Source organism: Salvelinus fontinalis, chromosome 5, assembly GCF_029448725.1.
Source record: "Salvelinus fontinalis isolate EN_2023a chromosome 5, ASM2944872v1, whole genome shotgun sequence".
Lineage (NCBI taxonomy): Eukaryota > Metazoa > Chordata > Actinopteri > Salmoniformes > Salmonidae > Salvelinus > Salvelinus fontinalis.
Genome location: NC_074669.1, coordinates 43,365,871 through 43,389,415, shown reverse-complemented (window position 1 = coordinate 43,389,415; position 23,545 = coordinate 43,365,871).

Genomic DNA, 23,545 nt, shown 5'->3' with positions numbered 1-23,545 from the left:
GTGTTATTAAAGTGACTAGTGTTCCATTTTTTAAAGTGGCCAATGATATCAAGTCTGTAAGTAGGCAGCCGTCTCTCTGTGGCTGTTTAACAATCTGATGGCCTTGAGATAGTAGCTGTTTTTCAATCTCTTGGTCCCAGCTTTGATGCACCTGTACTGACCTCAACTTCTGGATGGAAGCGGGGTGAATAGGCAGTGGCTAGGGTGGTTATTGTTCTTGATGATATTTTTTGCCTTCCTGTGACATCAGGTGTTGTAGGTGTCCTGGAGGGCAGGTAATTTGCCCATGGTGATATGTTGTGCAGACCACACCACTCTCTGGAGAGGCCAGCAGTTGTGGGCGGTGCAATTTTCTTACCATGCGGTGATACAGCCCGACAGTAGTATCTCAATTGTGCACTTGTAAAAGTTAGTGAGGGTTGTCGGTGACAAGCCACATTTTTCCAGCCTCCTGCGGTTGAAGAGGCGCTGTTGCGCCTTCTTCACCACACTGTGTGGGTGGACCATTTCAGTTTGCGATAATATGTACACCGAGTAACTTAAAACTTTCCAGCAGACTGGGATAGGGATTGATTGAATATGTCCGTAAACACACCAGCCAGCTGGTCTGCGCATACTCTGAGGACGCGGCTAGGGATGCCGTCTGGGCCGGCAGCCTTGCTAGGGTTAACCTGTTTGGCGTGCAAGCCCGACGTCGGTACATTTATGACAACAGCCACTTCAGGTGCAGGGCGCGAAATTCGAAAATATATATATTTTTAAATATTTAACTTTCACACATTAACAAGTCCAATACAGCATATGAAAGGTACACATCTCGTGAATCCAGCCGACATGTCCGATTTTTTTAATGTTTTACAGGGAAGACAAAATATGTAAATCTATTAGCTAACCACGTTAGCAAAAGACTCCACTTATATTACTCCATCAGTAGCTATCACAAATTCGGCCAAATAAAGATATAAATAGCCACTAACCAAGAAACAACCTCATCAGATGACAGTCTGATAACCTATTTATTGTATATTATGTTTTTTTGGAAAAATGTGCATATTTCAGGTATAAATCATAGTTTACATTGCAGCTACAGTCAGAAATTGCACCGAAAGCAGACAGAAAAATTAGACACCAACGTCAAATACCTAAATACTCATCATAAAACATTTCTGAAAAATACATAGTGTACAGCAATTGAAAGACAGGCATCTTGTGATTCCAGACAATATTTCCAATTTATCAAGTGTTTTACAGCGACAACACAATATAGCGTTATATTAGCGTAGCCACAATAGCCAGAAACACTTGGCCGCCGACGACCAGTTCACATGCAGGACAGATATTAGAAATAGCATCATAAAATGTTTCTTACTTTTGGTGATCTTCCGTCAGAATGTTGGACAAGGTGTCCTTTGTCCAGAACAGTCGTTGTTTGGATCTGGAACGGTAAATTTCCCTCTTCATTTAGCCTGGGCACTTGCCAAGTGGCACGGATCTCTCCAACGTCAACAAAGTCAGAGAACGGAACACGGCAAAACTCACGAAAAATTTTCAATAATCTGATTAAACTATATTGAAAAAACATACTTTACGATGATATGGTCACATGTATCAAATAAACTCTAAATCGGAGATGTTAGTCGTCCATAACGACAGCTAAACAGAAGGCAAATCCATGTCCTCTTTCGCGCGCTCCAGAAACAGGAAATGGACGGTCACGTCATACAAAGAGCTTTAATTCCACCTCAGACCAAGATAGACACGAAATTTCTTCTCTCACCGCCTCTTGACAACCAGGGGAAGGTGTATGAAGTGTACGTAGACTCTTACGTTCATTGCCCATGTATAGGCATGAAGTTGAACAGCGCATCGATTTCTGACATTCCACTTCCTGGTCAGGAAATGTGCTGCAGAAGGAGTTCTGTTTCACTCACAGATATAATTCAAACGGTTTAAGAAACTAGAGAGGTTTTTCTATCCAATAGTAATAATAATATGCATATTGTACGAGCAAGAATTGAGTACGAGGCCGTTTGAAATGGGCACGATTTAACTGGCTACTCAATACTGCCCCTTGCAGCCCAAATAAGTTAACATGTTTAAATGTTTTACTCGCGTCGGACAAGGAGAAGAAGAGCCCACAGTCTTTGGTAGCGGGCCAAGTCGGTGACACTGTATTATCCTCAAAGCGGGCAAAGAAGGTGTTTAATTTTTATGGAAGCAAGACATCGATGTCTGCGATGGGGCTGGTTTTCTTTTTGTAATCTGTGATTGTCTGTAGACCCTGCCACATACGTCTCGTGTTTGGGTTGTTGAATTGTGACTCCACTTTCTCTCTAGACTGACACTTTGCTTGTTTGATTGCCTTACGTGAGTGAGTAGGCTTTTTGTGAGTGAGTAGGCTACGTGCGATGTGACAGGGTCGGCAGTGTTGACATTCTAGGAATGAGATGTGGGGTGGGATTAGAAAAATACGTTTTAAGCATCTGCAATTCAACTGTTAGATTTCCCCTCTTCTACCCTTTTAACATATCTGTTGAAGGATTGGACAGCGCTCATTTAGACTGTGATGGACCGTGCTATCTATGGTGACATTTGTTTTAGGAAGGTTACTGCAATGTGCCACGTTAGTATTCTTCTGATGGCTGTCAGTGCCTATTACTGTTTTTTGAGGATGAGTGGCAAAGTTGACACAAATTGGATTGGTACGATATCAGGTCAGTCTTTAAAAGCCAAGAGGATGCCTCCCAATCATTGTGGCTGCGTGGTGGTTCAGATAGGGTATGGTGGTGGTATCTTGTCTGGTGGTGGTGGGTGAAGTGTGTCTCCTTGTTATTCAGTATGGGCGGTGTGTGCGTGTGTGTTTGCGTGCGTGAAAGGCAGACAGACACCTGGTTGTTTGGGTGGTTTCAAGTCTCTGAATAGATTTCACAGATCCTTGAGCACAGTAATCCACAAGCCGTTGATACAAGATGGCAAATAAAATTCTCCCCTGGAAGATGCTGAAGGGATAGCTCAATGCCACTGAGTTGTGTCATATTTAGAATTGGCTCCTTTTCTTGTTCTGAAATTATAGGTGGTTTTATTTCCATATGGTCAAACAGGCCATGTTATTCACGTTTATTGGTGGATGTATTGATCACCATCACACTTAATGTACTGCATCTTTTCAGGTCCATTGTTTTGTTATTGATGACGCTCAGTATTGGTGTGATAGGCTACATGTACTGTTCTATTGGCCCAAACTGGTATCAGTGATCAACCACTACTTGTTAGCATTATGTGTTAGACATATGCCACAATGTTTTCAGGAAAAAAAAACACCACACTCCTCTGCAATTGCCAGCCCATCAAGTCAGTAGCAACTACATTATTCTTTTTTGGAATTGATTTATTCTATTTCAGTGTCATACACCAATTGGTGCACAGCAAATATGGGCTTATGAAACTGTATTTCTTGATGTAACTGTGCACAAAACAAAATTCCATTTTACAGTTTACACCCATAAATAATAATCATTGCAAGTACAGTTACCATTTATCCAGATTATACAAACAATACATTTCTGCACAATAGTTTAATTTAGTTTTATAACTGAAGATGGCAGAATTGCGCTGTTGCAGCCACTTAACAGCATTTTACTAACTGTATCATACTGTACTTTGTTACGTTCTCAATTCAAGATGTGGATTTTCTTTGCCACTATAAAAGGACTCGTTAGGTAGGCTATCCCTCCCTCCTTCATAAGAATATATGTTGATGCGTGCTCCTTTGTAAAACCATGTATGCATTGCAGTAAAGACTGTCAATTTTGGTGAGATTTCAATGAAAAAGTATGATATGCAGACAATTATATTTTCTTTTTGCTTTGTTGTGACGATAATTATTTGTAGATCCAAGCCTGGCTTCTCAGTCATTCAGGTGAGTGGATAAGAATGATCTGTTAAATTCACACTGCAGTAATGACATGCAATTGACGTCAAGAATTGACACAACATTTTAGATACGCTTTTTTCCATATAAAACTCTGAAGTAATCAATCATTCAAGCATATTTAATCTATATTATCACTTTTTTCATTTTCGTGAAACATTTTAACCAATTCTTAGAGAAAGTCCTTAACAGCAACCCAGGCCTAAACCCCCAAAAAGCAAGTCAAGTCAAAAAACCTATTTCTGAACCTTGTGGCCTATCTAAAGCTGTCAAAGACTCCTGTAGGTAATTCTTCTTCTTCTTTCTCTTATCGTTTTTGGGGATTCCCCACAGTTTTATCAGTTGGCTTCAGAAAGCCCAGGCAAGCGCAAGCAGGCCCCTGTTCCTTTATCTCAGGCAGGACTTATGTTGACCTTGAGCAACGCAAACTCTTTATCTGAACCACAATAATCTGCTTCACAGAAAAGCAAAGCTGAAAAATGTCTAGCAGGTTCTCAGGATGTCTCTGTGCGGTACTTGATTACTTCAAAATTCACCCAATTTATTGTGGGAAGCTTGTGGAAGGCTACCCGAAACGTTTGACCCAAGTTAAACAATTTAAAGGCAATGCTACCAAATACTAGTTGAGTGTATGTAAACTTCTGACCCACTGGGAATGTGATGAAATTAATAAAATCTGAAATAAATAATTCTCTCTACTATTATTCTGACATTTCACATTCTTAAAATAAAGTGGTGATCCTAACTGACCTAAAACATTACATTTTTACTAGGATTAAATGTCAGGAATTGTGAAAAATAGAGTTTAAGTGTATTTGGCTAAGGTGCATGTAATCTTCCGACTTCAACTGTATATGTATTGTGTGTGAAAACAGTACCAGTGAAAAGCAAACGAAAAGGTACACATCTTGTGAATCCAGCCAACATGTCCGATTTTTAAAATGTTTTACAGCGAAAACAGCACGTATATTTATGTTAGCTCACCACCAAATACAAAGAAGGACAGACATTTTTCACAGCACAGGTAGCAGGCACAAAGCCAACCTAACTAACCAAGAACCAACCAAACTAACCAACAAACAACTTCATCAGATGACAGTCTTGTAACATGTTATTCAATAAATCTATGTTTTGTTCGAAAAATGTTCATATTTCAGGTATAAATCATAGTTTACATTGCAGCTACAATCAGAAATTGCACCGAAAGCAGCCATAATAATTACAGACACCAACGTCAAATACCTAATTACTCATCATAAAACATCTCTGAAAAATACATAGTGTACAGCAAATGAATGACAGGCATCTTGTGATTCCAGCCAATATTTCCGATTTATTAACTTCTTATGGCTGCAAGGGGCAGTATTGAGTAGCCAGTTAAATCGTGCCCATTTCAAACGGCCTCGTACTCAATTCTTGCTCGTACAATATGCATATTATTATTACTATTGGATAGAAAACACTCTCTAGTTTCTAAAACCGTTTGAATTATTTCTCTGAGTGAAACAGAACTCCTTCTGCAGCACATTTCCTGACCAGGAAGTGGAATGTCAGAAATCGATGCTCTGTTCAACTTCATGCCTATACATGGGCAATGAACGTAAGAGTCTACGTACACTTCTTACACCTTCCCCTGGTTGTCAAGAGGCGGTGAGAGAAGAAATTTCGTGTCTATCTTGGTCTGAGGTGGAATTAAAGCTCTTTGTATGACGTGACCATCCATTTCCTGTTTCTGGAGCGCGCGAAAGAGGACATGGATTTGCCTTCTGTTTAACTGTCGTTATGGACGACTAACATCTCCGGTTTAGATTTTATTTGATACATGTGACCATATCATCGTAAAGTATGTTTTTTCAATATAGTTTAACCTGTCTAGGATCAGCGTGGCGCTAGCGGCACACCCCCCCCCCCCCACTGAAAAACCAGTGCCGCGAAATTCAAAAAAAATATTTTTTTTTAAATATTTAACTTTCACACATTAAAGTCCAATACAGCTAATGAAAGACACAGATCTTGTGAATCCAGTCAACATTTCCGATTTTTAAAATGTTTTACAGGGAAGACACAATATGTAAAGATGTACATCTATTACCTAAAAACACATTAGCATAATCCACCATCTTTTATTTGTCCACCAACACCAGTAGCCATCACCAATTCGGCTAAACTAAGATATTTATAGCCCCTAACCAACAAAAAAACTCATTAGATGACAGTCTGATAACATATTTATGGTATGGGATAGGTTTTGTTAGAAAAAAGTGCATATTTCAGGTAGATATCATAGTTTACAATTGCACCCACCGTCACAAATGGAATAGAAAAACTACTTAGAGCAACGTGTTTACCTACTTACTAATCATCAAACATTTCGTAAAAATACACAGCATACACGAATCGAAAGACACAGATCCTGTGAATACAGACAATATTTCAGATTTTCTAAGTGTCTTACAGCGAAAACACAATAAATCGTTATATTAGCTTAGCACATAGCAATTAGCAGCCCAGCATTGATTCTAGCCAAAGTGAGCGATAAAAGTCAACATCGCCAAAAGATATTAATTTTTTCACTAACCTTCTCAGAATTCTTCCGATGACACTCCTGTAACATCATATTACACATTCCATATAGAGTTTGATCGCAAATGTTTATATTTAGCCACCAAAATCATGGTTAGACAATGTGAAATGTAACTCAGCTGGTCATAATATGTCCTTGCGCCACTTAGACAGTGATCTACTCTTATACATAAATACTCATAAACGTGACTAAAAAATATAGGGTGGACAGGGATTGATAGACAATTTAATTCTTAATACAATTGCGTTATTACATTTTTTAATTTATCCTTACTTTTCAATACAGTTTGCGCCTAGCGAAGCTACGTCATAAAACATGGCGTTCTAAGCCACTAAAATGTTTCGACAGAAACACGATTTATCATAATAAAAATGTCCTACCTTGAGCTGTTCTTCCATCAGTATCTTGGGCAAAGGATCCTTTCTTGGGAGAAATCGTCTTTTGGTGGAAAGCTGTCCTCTTGCCATGTGGAAATGTCAACTGCGTTCGGGATGAACTGAAAAGCGTGCCCAACTTTTCACATCGTTGCAAAAATAAATGTCCCAAAATCGCACTAAACGGATATAAATTGCTATAAAACGCTTTAAATTAACTACCTTATGATGTTTTTAACTCCTATAACGAGTGAAAAGATGACCGGAGAAATATAACAGGCTAAACTAACGCTTGGAACAGGAGCGGGTCGGTGACCAGCACGCGCGTTACGCACCAAGGAAAGAATGACTAGCTTCAGGGTTTTTTCATTTGTAGGGCCTGTGAACGCGCAATCGACCCCGTTGGAATCGTCATCACGTAAAGGCATCCAGGGGAAGACGTAAGAAGTGTCCGTATAGTCATAGCAACGACAGTGCCCTTTTAAATGACTTCAGAAGAGTGGCCAACATTTCTCAAATCTGACTCCATGTCAGGGAAATTGCTGTAGAATGGGCTCTGTTCCACTTAGAGACAAAATTTCAACTCCTATAGAAACTATAGACTGTTTTCTATCCAATAATAATAATAATATGCATATTGTACGATCAAGGATTTTGTGGGAAGCCGTTTAAAAAATTAGCCAAATTAGCATAAATAGTCTAAACAGCGCCCCCATCCCCAACAGGTTAATCAGATTATTGAAATTTTTTCAGGAGTTTTGCCGTGTTCCGTTCTCTGACTTTGTTGACGTTGGAGAGATCCGTGCCACTTGGCAAGTGCCCATGCTAAATCAAGAGGGATATTTGCCGTTCCAGATCCAAACAACGACTGTTCTGGACAAAGGACACCTTGTCCAACATTCTGACGGAAGATCACCAAAAGTAAGAAACATTTTCTGATGCTATTTCTAATATCTGTCGCGCATGTGAACTGGTCGTCGGCGCCCAAGTGTTTCTGGCTATTGTGGCTACGCTAATATAACGCTATATTGTGTTGTCGCTGTAAAACACTTGATAAATCGGAAATATTGTCTGGAATCACATGATGCCTGTCTTTCAATTGCTGTACACTATGTATTTTTCAGAAATGTTTTATGATGAGTAATTAGGTATTTGACGTTGGTGTCTGTAAATATTATTGCTGCTTTCGGTGCAATTTCTGATTGTAGCTGAAATGTAAACTATGATTTATACCTGAAATATGCACATTTTTCTAAAAAAACATGCTATACAATAAATATGTTATCAGACTGTCATCTGATGAGGTTGTTTCTTGGTTAGTGGCTATTTATATCCTTATTTGGCCGAATTTGTGATAGCTACTGATGGAGTCAAAAACTGATGGAGTAATAAAAGTGGAGTCTTTTGCTAACGTGGTTAGCTAATAGATTTACATATTTTGTCTTCCCTGTAAAACATTTTAAAAATCGGACATGTTGGCTGGATTCACGAGATGTGTACCTTTCATATGCTGTATTGGACTTGTTAATGTGTGAAAGTTAAATATAAAAAAAAAATCTTTTGAATTTCGCGCCCTGCACTTGAAGTGGCTGTTGTCATAAATGTACCGACGTCGGGCTTGCACGCCAAACAGGCTAAGTGTTTTACACCGAAAACAAAATATAGCGTTATATTAGCTTACCACAATAGCCAGAAAGACATGCCATTTCCCAGTAGCAAAAGGTTAGCGATCGTAACAAACAAGCAAAATATATATAATTTTTGACTAACCTTGATATTCTTTATCAGATGACAGTCCTATAACATCAGGTTATACATACACTTATGTTTTGTTCGAAAATGTGCATATTTAGAGCTGAAATCAGTGGTTACACATTGTGCTAACTTAGCTACTTTTTCCACAACGTCTAAACAGCAACGATATTTTTCTGACACGTTTTCTGACCAAATAGCTATTCATAAACATAACTAAAAAATACATGTTGTATAGGAAATGATAGATCCATTAGTTCTTAATGAAATCGCAGTGTTAGAATTCTAAAAAATAACTTATTACGACATCCAGTTTCGGTATAGCTGAGTACCCAAACGTTGGGCGCCGACGACTAGTTCACATGCACGACAGATATATGAAATAGCATCATACAATGTTTCTTACTTTTTCTGATGTACCATCAGAATGTTGGACAAGGTGTCTTTTGTCAAGAACAATCGTTGTTTGGAATTAGAATGTTCATTTTCCCTCTTGAATTAGCAAGCGCGCTAGCCTAGTGGCACAAAGCTCTCTATGTCAACAAACGGAAGAGAACGGAACACGGCAAAACTCCCGAAAAATGTTCAATAATCTGATGAAACTATATTGAAAAAACATACTTTACGATGATATGGTCACATGTATCAAATAAAATCAAAGCCGGAGATATTAGTCGTCCATAATGGCAGCTAAACAGAAGGCAAATCCAAGTACCCTTTCGCGCCTCCAGAAAACGGGAAATGGGCGGACACGTCATACAAAGAGCCTGTATTCCACTTCAGACCAAGATAAACACTAAATTTCTTCTCTCACCGCCTCTTGACATCCAGGGGAAGGTCTATGAAGTTCATGCCCATTTATAGGCAGGAAGTAGAAGAGAGCCCCAATTTCAGACTTTCCACTTCCTGGTCAGGAAGTTTGTGCCAGATGAGTTCTGTTTGACTCACAGATATAATTCAAACGGTTTAAGAAACTAGAGAGTGTTTTCTATCCAATAGTAATAATATACATATTGTACGAGCAAGAATTGAGTACGAGGCTGTTTGAAATGGGCACCTTTTATCTGGCTACTCAATACTGCCCCTGCAGCCCAAACAGGTTAATGTGTGAAAGTTAAATGTTTCTCAAAAATATTTTTTGAATTTTGCACTCTGCCTTTTCAGTGGAATGTGGGAGGAGTTCCGCTAGCAGAACCCTGGTGCCAGACAGGTTAAATCTTGCTGGATTGACTGCTTTCATTTTACTCCTGTGCTTCTTTTAACCTCTACATTTACTCAGCTGATATCAAGACACATTTTTTTTTTATTCCCTTGTTTTTAATATGATCAACGTTTGTTATGAGGTGCAGAAGTTCATTGGTGAAACACATTCTTTGTCATATTTTAGTCCTATCTGGGGAAACCACAGTTTCACTCCTGGGCGATCTGATCCGGGTTTCCAACTATGGGCCAGCAAGGGTTTAACCTGTCTAGGATCAGCGTGCCGCTAGCGGCACTCCCCCCCCCCCCCCACTGAAAAACCAGTGCCGCGAAATTCAAAAAAAATATTTTTTTAAAATATTTAACTTTCACACATTAAAGTCCAATACAGCTAATGAAAGACACAGATCTTATGAATCCAGTCAACATTTCCGATTTTTAAAATGTTTTACAGGGAAGACACAATATGTAAAGATGTACATCTATTACCTAAAAACACATTAGCATATTCCACCATCTTTTATTTGTCCACCAACACCAGTAGCCATCACCAATTCGGCTAAACTAAGATATTTATAGCCTCTAACCAACAAAAAAACTCATTAGATGACAGTCTGATAACATATTTATGGTATGGGATAGGTTTTGTTAGAAAAAAGTGCATATTTCAGGTAGATGGCATAGTTTACAATTGCACCCACCATCACAAATGGACTAGAATAATTACAATGAGCAACGTGTTTACCTAACTACTAATCATCAAACATTTCGTAAAAATACACAGCATACACGAATCGAAAGACACAGATCCTGTGAATACAGACAATATTTCAGATTTTCTAAGTGTCTTACAGCGAAAACACAATAAATCGTTATATTAGCTTAGCACATAGCAATTAGCAGCCCAGCATTGATTCTAGCCAAAGTGAGCGATAAAAGTCAACATCGCCAAAAGATATTAATTTTTTCACTAACCTTCTCAGAATTCTTCCGATGACACTCCTGTAACATCACATTACAACATGCATATACAGTTTGATCGAAAATGTTTATATTTAGCCACCAAAATCATGGTTAGACAATGTGAAATGTAGACAAGCTGGTAAAGAAAACGTCCTTGCGCCACTTAGACAGTGATCTACTCTTATACATAAATACTCATAAACGTGACTAAAAAATATAGGGTGGACAGGGATTGATAGACAATTTAATTCTTAATACAATTGCGTTATTACATTTTTTAATTTATCCTTACTTTTCAATACAGTTTGCGCCAAGCGAAGCTACGTCAAAAAACATGGCGTCCTAAGCCACTAAAATGTTTCGACAGAAACACGATTTATCATAATAAAAATGTCCTACCTTGAGCTGTTCTTCCATCAGTATCTTGGGCAAAGGATCCTTTCTTGGGAGAAATCGTCTTTTGGTGGAAAGCTGTCCTCTTGCCATGTGGAAATGTCAACTACGTTCGGGATGAACTGAAAAGCGTTCCCAACTTTTCACATCGTTGCAAAAATAAATGTCCCAAAATCGCACTAAACGGATATAAATTGCTATAAAACGCTTTAAATTAACTACTTTGTGATGTTTGTAACTCCTATAACGAGTGAAAAGATGACCGGAGAAATATAACAGGCTAAACTAACGCTTGGAACAGGAGAGGGTCGGTGTCTTCCACGCGCGTTACGCAGCAAGAAAAGACTTGCTAGCTAAAGGTTTTTTTCATTTGTAGGGCCTGTGAACGAGCAATCGAGCCCGTTGGAATCGTCATCACGTAAAGGCATCCAGGGGAAGACGTAAGAAGTGTCCGTATAGTCATAGCAACGACAGTGCCCGTTTAAATGACTTCAGAAAAGTGGCCAACGTTTCTCAAATCTGACTCCATGTCAGGGAAATTGCTGTAGAATGGGCTCTGTTCCACTTAGAGACAAAATTTCAACTCCTATAGAAACTATAGACTGTTTTCTATCCAATAATAATAATAATATGCATATTGTACGATCAAGGATTTTGTGGGAAGCCGTTTAAAAAATTAGCCACATTAGCATAAATAGTCTAAACAGCGCCCCCATCCCCAACAGGTTAAGGAAAGTTCGAGACCTGTATCAAGAAGGTATTTTTTATGTCAATTGAAGACCTCATAGCAAAATATGACATTCCTAGAATAAAAAAATAAAAAAAATGTACAGCTAAGGAGCTTCCTCACGCCTGCCCAAAACCTGACAGAACACATTCTGTACACTTGAGAAAATACTAACTCAACCCATTGTAATGGTAGAATTTTAGGTCTATACAATATGCTAGAGTCTGGCTCAACCGAATCCTCTGCGCAAAAACTGAACGTTTGGAAGGAAGATATTCAGGAGGAGTTAGTCTTGGACGAATGGAGTAGTATATGTACTAAGCTTAGACACAGACTGTGAATACTTGGCTAAAACTATTGCAATACAATTGTGACCCGATTCAGGAAACTAGGCGTATGTCGCAAGTCACGACTTGACTGGAGAGCCTTTTGAACGTAAAAAAACATTTTTTATGTAAATACAAATAAAATTGTTAAATTACGAGCGTAGTTGGTTTAGCCACAGAAAAAGGCGAGCAACCTTCCCTCTAGCCATGATTAGCTGAGATAATGAGTGGGCTGGACATGCTGAGAGATGAATTTGGATTGGTCTGCGGTGTTGCATCTTGTTTTATCTGAAGATGTTATATTAGCCATGGAGAACTGCAAATATGTTGCTACTGCTCTCAATAGCATCGCTGCCCTGAATTTGTCAGGCGCAATCGACTAAGGTCAGCGGAAAAAAGTTGTGATGGACTACTTTCTGGATGACAATCGTGCCATGCAATGCTGACTCATTTCATAAAACATTTTGAAATCAGTGGAACACAACGGGCCAAACAAGATGTGCAAACTAAACAGAAACACAGTATGTCTTATAAAAGGGGTTGCAGTCTGCTCTGAAAATTTCATCCATGTATACAGGTAAGAATCTAGCTACATATTGAGATATTGTACATTTCTAATTTTGTCAGAAAGTTGTTTACATTGCATGCTAAAGCTTGCTGGAGTTCCATTGCTGGCTTGCTAACTAACTATGAACCTAACGTTATTTGGTTAACTGTAGCTTGTGTCATGTCTTTGGCTATGCCGGATGAAGTGATATGACATGCTATTCTATAAAATCCTTTCTCAGTAATAACTATTACCTGATTGAGCTAGTCATGTAAATGTAATTAACTAGAAAGTCGGGGCACCACGAAATAATATTTATAGAGCTGTTATCTTCCGAATAAACTCTTAAAGACCTAGTAATATTTTATATTAATCGTCACCTTATTTCAGTCTCATCTGAAAGTTGTAAATTCTTGGTTATCTTCACGAACCCTGGCTAACAAGTTGAATCAGCAATACAAAATTGGGTTTAATTATTTATTTATAAAATACCTAACTAATCACACAGAATTACATATACACAGAATGAATCATACCTTGATTACAAATTACGTCATAAAGGAAAACGTCCCTAGCGAGCGGAACAGATATGACAGCTAGTTACACAAAAGAAAAGGGGGCTGGGTTTGAGTGAAAGAGCAGGAAGACTGATGAACAAAAGGGCGAAGCTGTGCTATCGTAAATACAGTATCTTATGCATTCTAAATTACCACCCATTTGGAAGAGGAAAATGCAATAAATATTTACTCTGAGCTGGGATTCGGTAGGTTGGTGGTAGATGGAAGGCCGTGTTGCCCAACCGAGTCCTTTGTCCTTTGAAGAATGTCTCTGCTGGTAAATTGAATACGCTGTAGTAACGTCGTTGTGTAGTAGACGGGATACTCTGTCTGTCCTAACCTAATTTATGTTTGCAGCTGCTGTTGCTAACTCAACGTCTAGGAGGTATCACTTCTATAGTGATTAAGAGTTCAAAGTTCATGCCATTCGCAACCAAAGCCCACGCTGATGTTGGCATACTTCTGTCAAGAAGGCCCACCCGGACCCTCCCGTGTCAGGTTTTGCGGCCGGAGTCCGCACCTTTTGGGGGGGGTGGGGGGGGGGGGGGGTACTGTCACGCCCTGGCCTTAGTTATCTTTGTTTTCTTTATTATTTTAGGTCAGGGTGTGACATGGGGGATGTTTGTGTGTGTTTGTCTCGTCTTTGGTGGTTGTATTGTCTAGGGAGTTTTTGTAGAGTTTATGGGGTTGTGTTCAGTGTAGGTGTTTTAGGTAAGTCTATGGTTGCCTGGAATGGTTCTCAATCAGAGACAGCTGTCTATCGTTGTCTCTGATTGGGAGCCATATTTAAGGCAGCCATAGGCATTAGGTAGGTTGTGGGTAATTGTCTATGTTGCATGTGTGCACATAGTTTGTATAGCTTCACGATCGTTTGTTGTTTTTGTATTAGTTTTTGTCTTCGATATATTAAAAGAAGATGTATTCATATCACGCTGCGCCTTGGTCCACTCATTCACCTAAAGACGATCGTGAGAGCTATCCCTCCCCACCTGTTCTCTCTCTCTCTGGCGTTTCTCTCAGAGCATTGATCAGGTTTACTTATGGGATGACAGATGGGCTAATTATAATAAAGCAGGAATGATGGTGTCCATGGCATTTCTCCTACTGCAAAAAAACTGTTGACTTTATCTATTTGCCTGAATGGGAAGGGGAACAACAAACTGTAGCTTCTACTGCATTACCTCTGCAGCTTGACCTCGTAGGCCACGATAATGAGTTAGCACAATAGAGGAATGGAAGAGAACTGCATTCTATCTATCAGATGTATGGATGTGCAGGAAAAAGCATCTTCCAGGTAAATTAATCAAGTTTTGTAATTTCCATAGTGTTTCAGGAAGGTTATCACGCTACCAGGGAGGGAGGGAGGGAGGAAAGAGCCTGCCCTGAAGTAGAACGACAGAATGATGCTCAGGTGAGAAGTAGAAAGATTTAAAGCACTTCAATGTGTTGAGAGGAAGGCAACGTTAGTCTGTTGAGGGGAATTTGAAGTCGTAAGTTTGGAATTACTTCCTAATCATTTCAAATCTGGGGGTCAATTAACTAATGGTGAGCAAATGAATCAGCTAAAACAGCTAGTTGGCCGACAGCTCAAAGTAATGTGATCTATCTATGGAACCAGTTTCAGAGACTACTCATAATGTTCTAGTTCGGAGTAGATCCCATATAAAATATAAACCCAGTGAACCACGCACGTTTCAAAGAGTCATTGGAACTAAAACTCTGTTTCTCTCTCTGACAAAGAACATCTGAATTTTAGTTTGTGTTTTGTTTTCTATGTTCAGCATCCTCATCCTGATTCTGGTCGGACTACTAGACAAATCCCTCCTGAGTTCTTTCTTCCCCTCTCCTTGCCGAGGCCTTGAAAGAACTCCCTGACGGCAGCAAGTCGATGCGTCAATGAGCAGATTGCAGACTTGACTTCTGCCAGACGGCAGAGAGAGATTGATACCCCAGTTGTCTAGAGGGTATTATCATCCAGGACAGCAAGCAGCCAACCTTGAATCCCTGCATCAGCTCCCTATGTGGAAAGTTGTGCTTGTGGTGTATCACACCAGTTCATAAACCGTTACGGTCAGTAGGTCTCCACTGTTGAAGGAGAGTGCTGTTTGAAAGTCTTGAGGTGCTACAGGATGTTTTGTGATCTGTATCAAAACTGTCATCCACACATTGGATGAACACAATGGATGACTTAGAGATGAGCTGTCTGTCTGTTCAGGCTTAGGCAACAGATTGGACTTTGGGCTGCAGTATAAGGCTAGGTGTTATTTGATGTTTTACTTTTAATCTTGCTTCAGAGAGGGACATGTTTTTTACAAAAAGATAGATAAAAAATTTCGGCAGGGACATAAACAGGATGCTACCCTCCACGGAATTGGGCTCCTGAGTAGCGCAGAGGTTTAAGGCACTGCATCTCAGTGCTAGAGGCGTCACTACAGACACCCTGGTTCAAATCCAGGATGTATCACAACCGGCTGTGATTGGGAGTCCCATACGGTGATCCACAATTAGCCCAGCATCATCCGGTGTAGGCCGTCATTGCAAATAATAATTTGTTCTTAACTGACTTGCCTAGTTTAAAAAAATCTCCATATCACAACTCCAAACCTACAATGTAATTTTGGACAATATTACCTGGAACGATTACTACTACCAAGGATTCCTTTTTCCAAGCTATACAGAGGGTGCTCTGGCAAACAAACAGTAGAGACCTGAGGACAACATCCAACCTGGAACTGAGACAGACCAGATACAACTTCAATTAGCACGGAGGAGTGAAGTGAGAGGTGTCCAAGCCTTTGAGCCCAACAAATAGCAGGAGACTCACAGGCTACCCCACCCAAATCCAGAGGCCTTTGAAGCCCTCTCTCGCTGTTCAGAGACCAACCACTGGCATTTTCTACAAGAAATCTGCCTCCAGAAATAAAAGCTTCTCCCAAGTGGGTGTGATATCTACTCCCGTTGCCTGCTGCACTGCTGCTTGGATTCCACCTGGCAATCTGTTCACCGTCTGTCCTGGCTTCTCTCCCCGTCTGGTACAGGTACTCCCCCCTCCCACACTCGGGACTCTGACTCTATATTGGTTACACGGACTCTTGGCCTCCCATCGTATTCATGTTACCTGATGAAATAGCTGTACAATATGATCTTGTTGCCATCTAATGCACATTCAAATTTCATAAAATCAACACTGCAGAGCTCTTCCTGTCCTCTGCCGTGCCTTGATTGTATTACGGTTGATGATATCTGGAAATGGGCATGTACACCCTGGCCCATCTATTGTCTAGCCCCAAAGCATCTAGCCCCAATTCTGACTTGTGCACTGATATCAGTTTCACTGATTTCTGCTCATGTAAAAGCCTGGGTTTTCTGCACGTTAACACTAGAAGCTTATTACCTAAAGTGGATCAATTGAAAGTGTGGGTTCACAGCTCCAATTCAGATGTGTTGAGGCGTGGTTAAGTAAGAGTGTTTTGAATACTGATGTTAGCCTTTCTGGTTATAACCTTTTTCGGCAAGACAGATCTTCTGAAGGTGGTTGAGTGGCAATCTTTACCAAGGAACTCCTTCAGTGATCGGTTGTCTCCACCAAGTCTGTCCCCAAACAATTTGATTTGCTGGTTTTAAGCATTAAACTTTCAATTACAGTTGAAGTCGGAAGTTTACATACACTTAGGTTGGAGTCATTCAAACTCGTTTTTCAACCACTCCACAATTTTCTTGTTAACAAACTATAGTTTTGGAAAGTCGGTTAGAACATCTACTTTGTGCATGACACAAGCATTTTTTCTAACAATTGTTTACAGACAGATTATTTCACTTATAATTCACCGTATCACAATTACAGTGGGTCAGAAGCTTGGAAAATTCCAGAAAATGTCATGGCTTTAGAAGCTTCTAAATGACATAATTTGAGTCAATTGGAGGTGTGCCCGTGGATGTATTTCAAGGCCTATCTTCAAACTCAGTGCCTCTTTGCTTGAAATCCTAGGAAAATTAAAAGAAATCAGCCAAAACCGCAGAAAAAAAATGTCTGGTTCATCCTTGGGAGCAATTTCCAAACGCCTGAAGGTACCACATTCATCTGTACAAACAATAGTACGCAAGTATAAACACCATGGGACCACACAGCCGCCATACCGCTCAGGAAGGAGATGCGTTCTGTCTCCTAGAGATGAAAGTACTTTGGTGCGAAAAATGTGAATCAATCCCAGAACAACAGCAAAGGACCTTGTGAAGATGCTGGAGGAAACAGGTACAACATTATCTCTATCCACATTAAGATGAGTCTTATATCGACATAACCTGAAAGGCAGCTCAGCAAGGAAGAAGCCATTGCTCCAAAACCGCCAGAAAAAAGCATGACTACAGTTTGCAACAGCACATTGGGACAAAGATCATACTTTTTGGAGAAATGGCCTATGGTCTGATGAAACAATATCACTGTTTGGCCATAATGACCGACGTTACGTGAGGAGGAAAAAGGGGGATGCTTGCAAGCTGAAGAACACCACCGCACCCGTGAAGCACTGGGGTGGCAGCATCTTGTTGTGGGGGTGCTTTGCTGGAGGAGGGATTGGTGCACTTCACAAAATAGATGGCATCATAAGGATGGAAAATTATGTGGATATATATATTAAAGCAACATCTCAAGACATCAGTCAGGAAGTTAAAGCTTGGTTGCAAATGGGTCTTCTAAATAGACAAAGCCTTGACCTCAATCCTATAGATCATTTGTGGGCGAGCAAGGAGGCCTACAAACCTGACTCCCTTACACCAGCTCTGTCAGGAGGAATGGGCCAAAATTCTCCCAACTTATTGTGGGAAGCTTGTGGAAGGCTACCCGAAACGTTTGACCCAAGTTAAACAATTTAAAAGCAATGCTACCAAATACTAATTGAGTGTATGTAAACTTCTGACCCACTGGGAATGTGATGAAAGAAATAAAAGCTGAAATAAATCATTCTCTCTACTATTATGTTGACATTTCACATTCTTAAAATAAAGTGGTAATCCTAATTGACCTAGGACAGGGAATCTTTACTCAGATTAAATGTCAGGAATTGTGAAAAACTGAGTTTAAATTTATTTGGCTAAGGTGTATGTAAACTTCTGACTTCAATTGTAGGTCTTTTTTGACTGTTGCTGTGTGTTATCATCCTAACATCAGCACCAGCCTGTACCCTACCTGTCCTAAGCTCTCTCCTGGCCCCTTACACTAAATCTGAATTTGTTCTGCTAGGTGACCTAAAGTGGGACATGCTTAACCTGTTGAGGCTGGGGGCGCTGTTGTCACTATTTATGGTAATCTTGTAATTTTTGAAACGGCTTCCTACAAAATTCTTGATCGTACAATATGCATATTATTATTATTATTGGATAGAAAACAGTCTATAGTTTCTATAGGAGTTGAAATTTTGTCTCTAAGTGGAACAGAACCCATTCTACAGCAATTTCCCTGACATGGAGTCAGATTTCAGAAATGTTGGCCCCTGATCTGGAGTCAGTTAAAAAGCCACTGTTATTGCTATGAGTATACGGACACTGCTTACGTCTTCCCCTGGATGCCTTTACGTGATGACGATTTGAATGGGGTCGATTGCGCGTTCACAGGCACTACATATTAAAAAACCCTGTAGCTAGTCACTCTTTTGGAGCTGCGTCATGCGCGTGGAGGACACCGACCCGCACCTGTTCCAAGCATTAGTGTTGGGAGTAATCTTTCTCCGGTCATGTTAAGACTCGTTATAGGAGTTAAAAACATCATAAGGTAGTTAATTTAAAGCGTTTTATAGCAATTTATATCCGTTTAGTGCGATTTTGGGACATTTATTTCTGAAACGCTGTGAATCGCTGGGCACGCTTCCAGTTCATGCTGAACGCAGTTGGCATTTCCACATGGCAAGAGGACAGCTTTCCACCAAAAGACGATTAGACCCAAGAAAGGATCCTTTGCCCAAGATACTGATGGAAGAACAGCTCAAAGTAGGACATTTTTATTATGATAAATCGTGTTTCTGTCGAAAAATGTTAGTGGCTTAGGACGCCATGTTTTTTGACGTAGCTTCGCTTGGCGCAAATTGTATTGAAAAGTAAGGATAATTTAAAAAATGTAATTCCGCGATTGTATTAAGAATTAAATTGTCTATCAATCGCTGTCCACCCTATATTTTTTTGTCACGTTTAGGAGTATTTATTTATACGAGTAGATCACTGTCTAATATGGCGCACGGACATTTTCTCACCAGCTGGGCTACTTTCCCCATTGTCTAACCATGATTTTGGTGGCTAAATATGCACATTTTCGAACAAACTGTATATGCATGTTGTAATGTGATGTTACAGGGGTGTCATCTGAAGAAGTCTGAGAAGGTTAGTGAAAAAATAATATATTTTGGCGATGTTTACGTTATCGCTCACTTTGGCTAGAATTAATGCTGGGGTAATGTTTGCACATGTGCTATGCTAATATAACGATTTGTTGTGTTTTCGCTGTAAGACACTTAGAAAATCTGAAATATTGTCTGTATTCACTGTGTCTTTCGATTAGTGTATGCTGTGTATTTTTACGAAATGTTTGATGATTAGTAAGTAGGTAAACACGTTGCTCTACGTAGTTATTCTAGTCCATTTGTGACGGTGGGTGCAATTGTAACCTATGCCATCTACCTGAAATATGCACATTTTTCTAACAAAACCTATCCCATACCATAAATATGTTATCAGACTGTCATCTGATGAGTTTTTTTCTTGGTTAGGGGCTATAAATATCTTAGTTTAGCCGAATTAGTGATAGCTACTGTTGTTGGTGGACAAATAAAAGATGGTGGATTATGCTAATGTGTTTTTAGCTAATAGATTTACATCTTTACATATTGTGTCTTCCCTGTAAAACATTTTAAAAATCGGACATGTTGGCTGGATTCACAAGATCTGTGTCTTTCATTAGCTGTATTGGACTTTAATGTGTGAAAGTTAAATATTTAAAAAAAATATTTTTTTTGAATTTCGCGGCTCTGCCTTTTCAGTGGGGGTGGGGGGGAGTGCCGCTAGCGGCACCCTCATCCTAGACAGGTTAAACCTCCTGACCACGTTTTAAAGCAATGGGATTCACTAAATCCTTGTCAGATTATTACCAATCCCACAAGGTAAGACTCCAAACACCCAGATATAGCTACTCTCCTAGATGTTATCCCCACAAATCATCCTGATAGGTATCAGTCTCGTGTTTTCTGTACTGACCTTAGTGATCACTGTTTTACAGCCTGTGTTCGTATTGGCTGCTCAGTGAAATTACCTGTCCTGATTTGTCATAGACGCTTGCTAAAAAACTTTAATGAGCAAGACTTCCTTCATTACCTGGCCTCTTTAACCTGTCTAGGATCAGCGTGGCGCTAGCGGCACCCCCCCCCCCCCCCCCACTGAAAAACCAGTGCCGCGAAATTCAAAAAAAATATTTTTTTAAAATATTTAACTTTCACACATTAAAGTCCAATACAGCTAATGAAAGACACAGATCTTATGAATCCAGTCAACATTTCCGATTTTTAAAATGTTTTACAGGGAAGACACAATATGTAAAGATGTACATCTATTACCTAAAAACACATTAGCATAATCCACCATCTTTTATTTGTCCACCAACACCAGTAGCCATCACCAATTCGGCTAAACTAAGATATTTATAGCCCCTAACCAACAAAAAAACTCATTAGATGACAGTCTGATAACATATTTATGGTATGGGATAGGTTTTGTTAGAAAAAAGTGCATATTTCAGGTATATGGCATAGTTTACAATTGCACCCACCATCACAAATGGACTAGAATAATTACAATGAGCAACGTGTTTACCTAACTACTAATCATCAAACATTTCGTAAAAATACACAGCATACACGAATCGAAAGACACAGATCCTGTGAATACAGACAATATTTCAGATTTTCTAAGTGTCTTACAGCGAAAACACAATAAATCGTTATATTAGCTTAGCACATAGCAATTAGCAGCCCAGCATTGATTCTAGCCAAAGTGAGCGATAAAAGTCAACATCGCCAAAAGATATTAATTTTTTCACTAACCTTCTCAGAATTCTTCCGATGACACTCCTGTAACATCACATTACAACATGCATATACAGTTTGATCGAAAATGTTTATATTTAGCCACCAAAATCATGGTTAGACAATGTGAAATGTAGACAAGCTGGTAAAGAAAACGTCCTTGCGCCACTTAGACAGTGATCTACTCTTATACATAAATACTCATAAACGTGACTAAAAAATATAGGGTGGACAGGGATTGATAGACAATTTAATTCTTAATACAATTGCGTTATTACATTTTTTAATTTATCCTTACTTTTCAATACAGTTTGCGCCAAGCGAAGCTACGTCAAAAAACATGGCGTCCTAAGCCACTAAAATGTTTCGACAGAAACACGATTTATCATAATAAAAATGTCCTACCTTGAGCTGTTCTTCCATCAGTATCTTGGGCAAAGGATCCTTTCTTGGGAGAAATCGTCTTTTGGTGGAAAGCTGTCCTCTTGCCATGTGGAAATGTCAACTACGTTCGGGATGAACTGAAAAGCGTGCCCAACTTTTCACATCGTTGCAAAAATAAATGTCCCAAAATCGCACTAAACGGATATAAATTGCTATAAAACGCTTTAAATTAACTACTTTGTGATGTTTGTAACTCCTATAACGAGTGAAAAGATGACCGGAGAAATATAACAGGCTAAACTAACGCTTGGAACAGGAGAGGGTTGGTGTCTTCCACGCGCGTTACGCAGCAAGAAAAGACTTGCTAGCTAAAGGTTTTTTTCATTTGTAGGGCCTGTGAACGAGCAATCGAGCCCGTTGGAATCGTCATCACGTAAAGGCATCCAGGGGAAGACGTAAGAAGTGTCCGTATAGTCATAGCAACGACAGAGCCCTTTTAAATGACTTCAGAAAAGTGGCCAACGTTTCTCAAATCTGACTCCATGTCAGGGAAATTGCTGTAGAATGGGCTCTGTTCCACTTAGAGACAAAATTTCAACTCCTATAGAAACTATAGACTGTTTTCTATCCAATAATAATAATAATATGCATATTGTACGATCAAGGATTTTGTGGGAAGCCGTTTAAAAAATTAGCCACATTAGCATAAATAGTCTAAACAGCGCCCCCATCCCCAACAGGTTAAATTGGTATAGAATCAGCTCGATCCCCTCTGTCAAACTCTTGGACCTTCTTTTATGATATTTTCAGTGGTATTGTAAACAAACACGCCCACATAAAGAAAATGAGAATTAATAATAGGTTCAGCCAATGGTTCGACCGTGATCTTGCAGAGTTACTCCACCTCAAGAATTGCATTTAGCGAAAGGCTCGGCATACGCATACTCAGGTTGACTGGCTCTCGTTCAGGCAAGGGAGAAATAAATGCACTCAGGTTATCCGGAAGGCCAAAGTTAGTTACTTTAAGGATCAGTTCTCTCTCTTTGGTTCTAACCACAGTTTTGCACCCTTGCCTGTTTTCTGGACTCCGTACCCACCTGCCTGACCATTCTGCCTTCCCTTGAGTCTGCCACTCTGTACCTCCTGGACTCTGATCTGGTTTTGACCTTTGCCTGTCTGCAACCATTTTCTAGCCCACCCCTTTTTGATTGTTGAATAAATGTCAAGACTCAAACCATCTTCCTTCTGTGTCTGCATCTGTGTCTCGCCTTGTGCCCTTATCTATTTTTCCCTGTTTATGAAGTGCTGAAAAAAAAACGATTGCCATTCTTGAGGTCTATAGTATTATCTCTGGTGTGCAATCTGGTTTCCGCTCAGGTTATGGATGTGTCACTGCAACCTTAAAGGTCCCAAATGAAGTCATCCTTGCCCTTGATTCGAATCGATGTTGTGTTGCTATTTTTTATTGACTTGGCCAAAGTTTTTGATACCGTAGATTCTTGTGGGCTGGCTAAGGAGTATTGGTGTCTCTGAGGTGTCTTTGGCCTGGTTTGCTAACTACCTCTCTCAAAGAGTGCAGTGTATAAAGTCAGAACATCTGCTGTCTCAGCCCCTGCCTGTCATCAAGGGAGTACCCCAAGGCTCATTCCTAGGCCCCAGGCTCTTCTCAATTTACATCAACGTCTCTCATCCATTAATATGCAGATGATACAGTGTTATACTCAGCTGGCCCCTCCCCAGATTT